Source organism: Rattus norvegicus, chromosome 11 (assembly GCF_036323735.1).
Source record: "Rattus norvegicus strain BN/NHsdMcwi chromosome 11, GRCr8, whole genome shotgun sequence".
Lineage (NCBI taxonomy): Eukaryota > Metazoa > Chordata > Mammalia > Rodentia > Muridae > Rattus > Rattus norvegicus.
The window spans coordinates 74,915,780-74,922,787 of NC_086029.1; the positions used below are offsets into that span (position 1 = coordinate 74,915,780).

Sequence of the window (7,008 nt, forward strand, 5' to 3'; positions counted from 1 at the left end):
TCTTTAAATTCTCACTTGAGAATTCAGCTGCTCCCTTGTGTACCTTCTTGTCAGTTGTGTGTAACTCTGCCCCAACCATGTGAAGATCCTGGAGAAGGCAGAAAGTAGAAGGTTAACTGAAGACTTCATCTCTGCTGCTGTGAGGAAGTTGTCATCCCTGCTGGAGTGAGACTTTCCAGTGATGTGGAGCTTTTAGCCACCCATGTCTCTGAGAGTAATTCTTCTCCATGTTCTTGTAAACATCTAATGAACTTTTTGATTCACCTAACTAAACTTTAGTGGAGTCATGACTTTGCTGTGCGATCTAAGGATAGCAGTGACTCGCTCACGTCTTCCCCCAGAAAAGTTCACCAACAGCGTCCTTCAGCTCTACAACTACTTCCACCTGTATAAAACCTAGGGATAGCCTCTTGTCTCCGATTTGCCTCCCAGTTGCCCGATCGTCATCATATCTAATAACATACCCATGCAAAACCTTAGCATGTATCGAACTGAATTCACGTGTCTGTACAAGGCAGGGTTCTTTGCGGGGACAGAACAGAAGATAGGTGTGTGTGTGTGTGTGTGTGTGTGTGTGTGTGTGTGTGTGTGTGTAAATGTACTAAAGTGGCCTACAGTCTACATTGGCTGGAGAGTCCAACGATGCTATATGAACACTTCGGAGGTTGAGAACTGGTAGCTGTTCAGTCTGTAAGGCTCAATGCTTTAGCGATCCCAGTCTGTTGCTAAAGGCTGAAAGTCATAGGTATTCGCAGTAGAACCCAAAGAAGCCAGACTACGTTAGCAAAGAACAGTATCAGCAGTAGACAGGCAAACTGCAAGAAAGAAAGGCAGATGAGCAGGCAGCTTTTTCCTCAGTCTTCTTTTTGTTTGTCTGTACACTTTTTTGTTTTTGAGATAGAATCTCACTATGTACCCCTGGCTGTCCTGGAACTCGCTACGTAGAACAGGCTGGCCTTGAACTCATGGAGCTCCACCTGCCTCTGCCTGACAAGTGCTGGGATCGAAGGCGTACACCACTATACCTGGCTCTCAACCCTCTTTATATCTGCTTACTGTAAGTTTCTATTCCTTATAGGGGAGGGTCTTCTCCTTTAACTCATTATTCCTGGAACTCTCTCCATAGAAACACCCAGAAGTACATCTCGTGGTAATTTCCAGACCCAATAAGGTTGGGAATCAAAATTAACTATCATTCTATCCATTCCATGAAGGTCATTTCTCTCCCAGGTGTTCGATTCTTTACTCAAAGTCCCAGTCTCTCAACTACACATACCAGAAAGCAGCAATCATCTGCAGTATCCCCTTAGAGGATCCACCTCCTCCAGGATTATCCAGCTCTAAAAGTTTCCTTTTGTGTTTCATCTCTTTTTACTGGCCTTCTGTATTGTTAAGGTTTAAGAAACAAATCTAATTATTTCAATTGAACTATTTACTTTTATTTAAATTTAATTATTTAATTAAGTTTACTCACTTAAATTTAAAACATGGCAGCCAATTATTGAAAACAGAAAGACGTACACACAGAAATTTTGCGGATAGGGCTCAGAAAAGCTGATAAGCTAAACCAGAAAGGGTGAGGCAACCCAGGAAAACAGCCACCAGCTTGCTACAATTTCTTACAGAGAAGATGGAGTTACCAATGCTGGATCCACAGAGAAACCACCTCTGCTGCCAGAAGGTTCGCCTGAGGTAAAGAAAGTAAAGGATCAACGCAGGCTCCTTCCACCTCCCTGCCGCCCTTCCACCAGTGCCTCTTGATGGCCACATCAGCAGGAGGCCAGCTGACAGCTGATATCGAGGCTGGGGAAGACAGACTGCAGCAATCAGCTCCCTTCTAATCAAGGGAAGAAAGAAGCATGGATCCGAAAGCACATAAGAACTGGACTGACACACAGATCCATCCCTCTTTTCTCTGGGCTGTGACTATCTGTGGTGCTTTCCTCTAATTAGTCTTCCTGCCTGGAACAACTCCCCACATCATCTTACATCATTACTACCAAATTAGGCTTCATAAACTGCCAATAGAATTATGACACTCTCTCCTCCACACTTTTCACTTCTCTTTTACCTACCAATAACAAAAGCCTGACCCTAAAGCACAGTGTAGTAAACTGTTACCATGACAGTCTCCAGGAGACATCCTTCTTAGGATCCAAGCACTGGGCGCTCTCTTCTCGAACTGCTTCTAGGTTTGTCAAGAAAAAAAAAAAAGGACATTAGAAAACATAACACCTCTCCTCTTCAAGATGTAATAAACACTTTGCTGCAGAAGGATCCTGGTGTCCTCGCGTGTTCTTGCTGGCGAGACGATAGTGCAGGATATTTGGTGCCAAAACCCGGAAAAAACGCCTGACCATCGCCGGCGCCAAGGACAGCCTCCGTTCACGGAAAGTGTCCAGAAGCTACAGGACGTGGGATGCTACAAGATTATGCCAGCTGCCAGAGGTGGTTGGTGAGACTTGCTGATCCTGGTTACATGAAGATTCAGCTTTCGTGGTTCGGGTCCCTGCAGTCATTCCTCTGCCCTGAGAGGAAGATGGAAGATTCCCCCTCATCATTTGTCATCACAGAGATTTTGACGTTGCTGCATTCAGTGTTACTGGTATAAGAATGTAGATACACACAGACCGGATAAACAGTTCTCTGCACCCAAATCCCGTGGGAGGGAGAGCTAAACCTTCAGAGAGGCAGACAAGCCTGGGAAACCAGAAGAGACTGCTCCCTGCACACACATCTCGGACGCCAGAGGAAAAAGCCAAAGACCATCTGGAACCCTGGTGCACTGAAGCTCCCGGAAGGGGCGGCACAGGTCTTCCTGGTTGCTGCCCCTGCAGAGAGCCCCTGGGCAGCACCCCACGAGCAAACCTGAGCCTCGGGACCACAGGTAAGACCAAATTTTCTGCTGCAAGAAAGCTGCCGGGTGAACTCAAGACACAGGCCCACAGGAACAGCTGAAGACCTGTAGAGAGGAAAAACTACACGCCCGAAAGCAGAACACTCTGTCCCCATAACTGACTGAAAGAGAGGAAAACAGGTCTACAGCACTCCTGACACACAGGCTTATAGGACAGTCTAGCCACTGTCAGAAATAGCAGAACAAAGTAACACTAGAGATAATCTGATGGCGAGAGGCAAGCGCAGGAACCCAAGCAACAGAAACCAAGACTACATGCCATCATCGGAGCCCAATTCTCCCACCAAAACAAACATGGAATATCCAAACACACCAGAAAAGCAAGATCTAGTTTCAAAATCATATTTGATCATGATGCTGGAGGACTTCAAGAAAGACATGAACACACTTAGGGAAGCACAGGAAAACATTAATAAACAAGTAAAAGCCTACAGAGAGGAATCGCAAAAATCCCTGAAAGAATTCCAGGAAAACACAATCAAACAGTTGAAGGAATTAAAAACGGAAATAGAAGCAATCAAGAAAGAACACATGGAAACAACCCTGGATATAGAAAACCAAAAGAAGAGACAAGGAGCTGTAGATACAAGCTTCACCAACAGAATACAAGAGATAGAAGAGAGAATCTCAGGAGCAGAAGATTCCATAGAAATCATTGACTCAACTGTCAAAGATAATGTAAAGCGGAAAAAGCTACTGGTCCAAAACATACAGGAAATCCAGGACTCAATGAGAAGATCAAACCTAAGGATAATAGGTATAGAAGAGAGTGAAGACTCCCAGCTCAAAGGACCAGTAAATATCTTCAACAAAATCATAGAAGAAAACTTCCCTAACCTAAAAAAAGAGATACCCATAGACATACAAGAAGCCTACAGAACTCCAAATAGATTGGACCAGAAAAGAAACACCTCCCGTCACATAATTGTCAAAACACCAAACGCACAAAATAAAGAAAGAATATTAAAAGCAGTAAGGGAAAAAGGTCAAGTAACATATAAAGGGAGACCTATCAGAATCACACCAGACTTCTCGCCAGAAACTATGAAGGCCAGAAGATCCTGGACTGATGTCATACAGACCCTAAGAGAACACAAATGCCAGCCCAGGTTACTGTATCCAGCAAAACTCTCAATTAACATTGATGGAGAAACCAAGATATTCCATGACAAAACCAAATTTACACAATATCTTTCTACAAATCCAGCACTACAAAGGATAATAAATGGTAAAGCCCAACATAAGGAGGCAAGCTATACCCTAGAAGAAGCAAGAAACTAATCGTCTTGGCAACAAAACAAAGAGAATGAAAGCACACAAACATAACCTCACATCAAATATGAATATAACGGGAAGCAATAATCACTATTCCTTAATATCTCTCAATATCAATGGCCTCAACTCCCCAATAAAAAGACATAGATTAACAAACTGGATACGCAACGAGGACCCTGCATTCTGCTGCCTACAGGAAACACACCTCAGAGACAAAGACAGACACTACCTCAGAGTGAAAGGCTGGAAAACAACTTTCCAAGCAAATGGTCAAAAGAAGCAAGCTGGAGTAGCCATTCTAATATCAAATAAAATCAATTTCCAACTAAAAGTCATCAAAAAAGATAAGGAAGGACACTTCATATTCATCAAAGGAAAAATCAACCAAGATGAACTCTCAATCCTAAATATCTATGCCCCAAATACAAGGGCACCTACATACGTAAAAGAAACCTTACTAAAGCTCAAAACACACATTGCACCTCACACAATAATAGTGGGAGATTTCAACACCCCACTCTCATCAATGGACAGATCATGGAAACAGAAATTAAACAGTGATGTAGACAGACTAAGAGAAATCATGAGCCAAATGGACTTAACGGATATTTATAGAACATTCTATCCTAAAGCAAAAGGATATACCTTCTTCTCAGCTCCTCATGGTACTTTCTCCAAAATTGACCATATAATTGGTCAAAAAACGGGCCTCAACAGGTACAGAAAGATAGAAATAATCCCATGCGTGCTATCGGACCACCACGGCCTAAAACTGGTCTTCAATAACAATAAGGGAAGAATGCCCACATATACGTGAAAATTGAACAATGCTCTACTCAATGATAACCTGGTCAAGGAAGAAATAAAGAAAGAAATTAAAAACTTTTTAGAATTTAATGAAGATGAAGGTACAACATACCCAAACTTATGGGACACAATGAAAGCTGTGCTAAGAGGAAAACTCATAGCGCTGAGTGCCTGCAGAAAGAAACAGGAAAGAGCATATGTCAGCAGCTTGACAGCACACCTAAAAGCTCTAGAACAAAAAGAAGCAAATACACCCAGGAGGAGTAGAAGGCAGGAAATAATCAAACTCAGAGCTGAAATCAACCAAGTAGAAACAAAAAGGACCATAGAAAGAATCAACAGAACCAAAAGTTGGTTCTTTGAGAAAATCAACAAGATAGATATACCCTTAGCCAGACTAACGAGAGGACACAGAGAGTGCGTCCAAATTAACAAAGTCAGAAATGAAAAGGGAGACATAACTACAGATTCGGAGGAAATTCAAAAAATCATCAGATCTTACTATAAAAACCTATATTCAACAAAATTTGAAAATCTTCAGGAAATGGACAATTTCCTAGACAGATACCAGGTATCGAAGTTAAATCAGGAACAGATAAACCAGTTAAATAACCCCATAACTCCTAAGGAAATAGAAGCAGTCATTAAAGGTCTCCCAACCAAAAAGAGCCCAGGTCCAGACGGGTTTAGTGCAGAATTCTATCAAACCTTCATAGAAGACCTCATACCAATATTATCCAAACTATTCCACAAAATTGAAACAGATGGAGCCCTACCGAATTCCTTCTACGAAGCCACAATTACTCTTATACCTAAACCACACAAAGACACAACAAAGAAAGAGAACTTCAGACCAATTTCCCTTATGAATATCGACGCAAAAATACTCAATAAAATTCTGGCAAACCGAATTCAAGAGCACATCAAAACAATCATCCACCATGATCAAGTAGGCTTCATCCCAGGCATGCAGGGATGGTTTAATATACGGAAAACCATCAACGTGATCCATTATATAAACAAACTGAAAGAACAGAACCACATGATCATTTCATTAGATGCTGAGAAAGCATTTGACAAAATTCAACACCCCTTCATGATAAAAGTCCTGGAAAGAATAGGAATTCAAGGCCCATACCTAAACATAGTAAAAGCCATATACAGCAAACCAGTTGCTAACATTAAACTAAATGGAGAGAAACTTGAAGCAATCCCACTAAAATCAGGGACTAGACAAGGCTGCCCACTCTCTCCCTACTTATTCAATATAGTTCTTGAAGTTCTAGCCAGAGCAATCAGACAACAAAACGAGATCAAAGGTATACAGATCGGAAAAGAAGAGGTCAAAATATCACTATTTGCAGATGACATGATAGTATATTTAAGTGATCCCAAAAGTTCCACCAGAGAACTACTAAAGCTGATAAACAACTTCAGCAAAGTGGCTGGGTATAAAATTAACTCAAATAAATCAGTTGCCTTCCTCTATACAAAAGAGAAACAAGCCGAGAAAGAAATTAGGGAAACAACACCCTTCATAATAGACCCAAATAATATAAAGTACCTCGGTGTGACTTTAACCAATCAAGTAAAAGATCTGTACAATAAGAACTTCAAGACACTGAGGAAAGAAATTGAAGAAGACCTCTGAAGATGGAAAGATCTCCCATGCTCATGGATTGGCAGGATTAATATAGTAAAAATGGCCATTTTACCAAAAGCAATCTACAGATTCAATGCAATCCCCATCAAAATACCAATCCAATTCTTCAAAGAGTTAGACAGAAAAATTTGCAAATTCATCTGGAATAACAAAAAACCCAGGATAGCTAAAGCTATCCTCAACAATAAAAGGACTTCAGGGGGAATCACTATCCCTGAACTCAAGCAGTTTTACAGAGCAATAGTGATAAAAACTGCATGGTATTGGTACAGAGACAGACAGATAGACCAATGGAATAGAATTGAAGACCCAGAAATGAACCCACACACCTATGGTCACTTGATTT

At 41.4% G+C, this 7,008-nt stretch overlaps 1 long non-coding RNA gene across 1 annotated transcript; it reads right to left on the minus strand.

The window, feature by feature from the left end:
* Positions 1–1,417: 1,417 nt before the first annotated feature.
* LOC134481004 (uncharacterized) lies at positions 1,418–2,866 on the minus strand. Its single transcript, XR_010056147.1, has 2 exons — positions 2,122–2,866; positions 1,418–1,687 (listed from the first exon to the last, which is right to left on the minus strand). It is a non-coding gene; the product is annotated as an uncharacterized LOC134481004 (long non-coding RNA).
* Between the last annotated feature and the right edge of the window lie 4,142 nt (positions 2,867–7,008).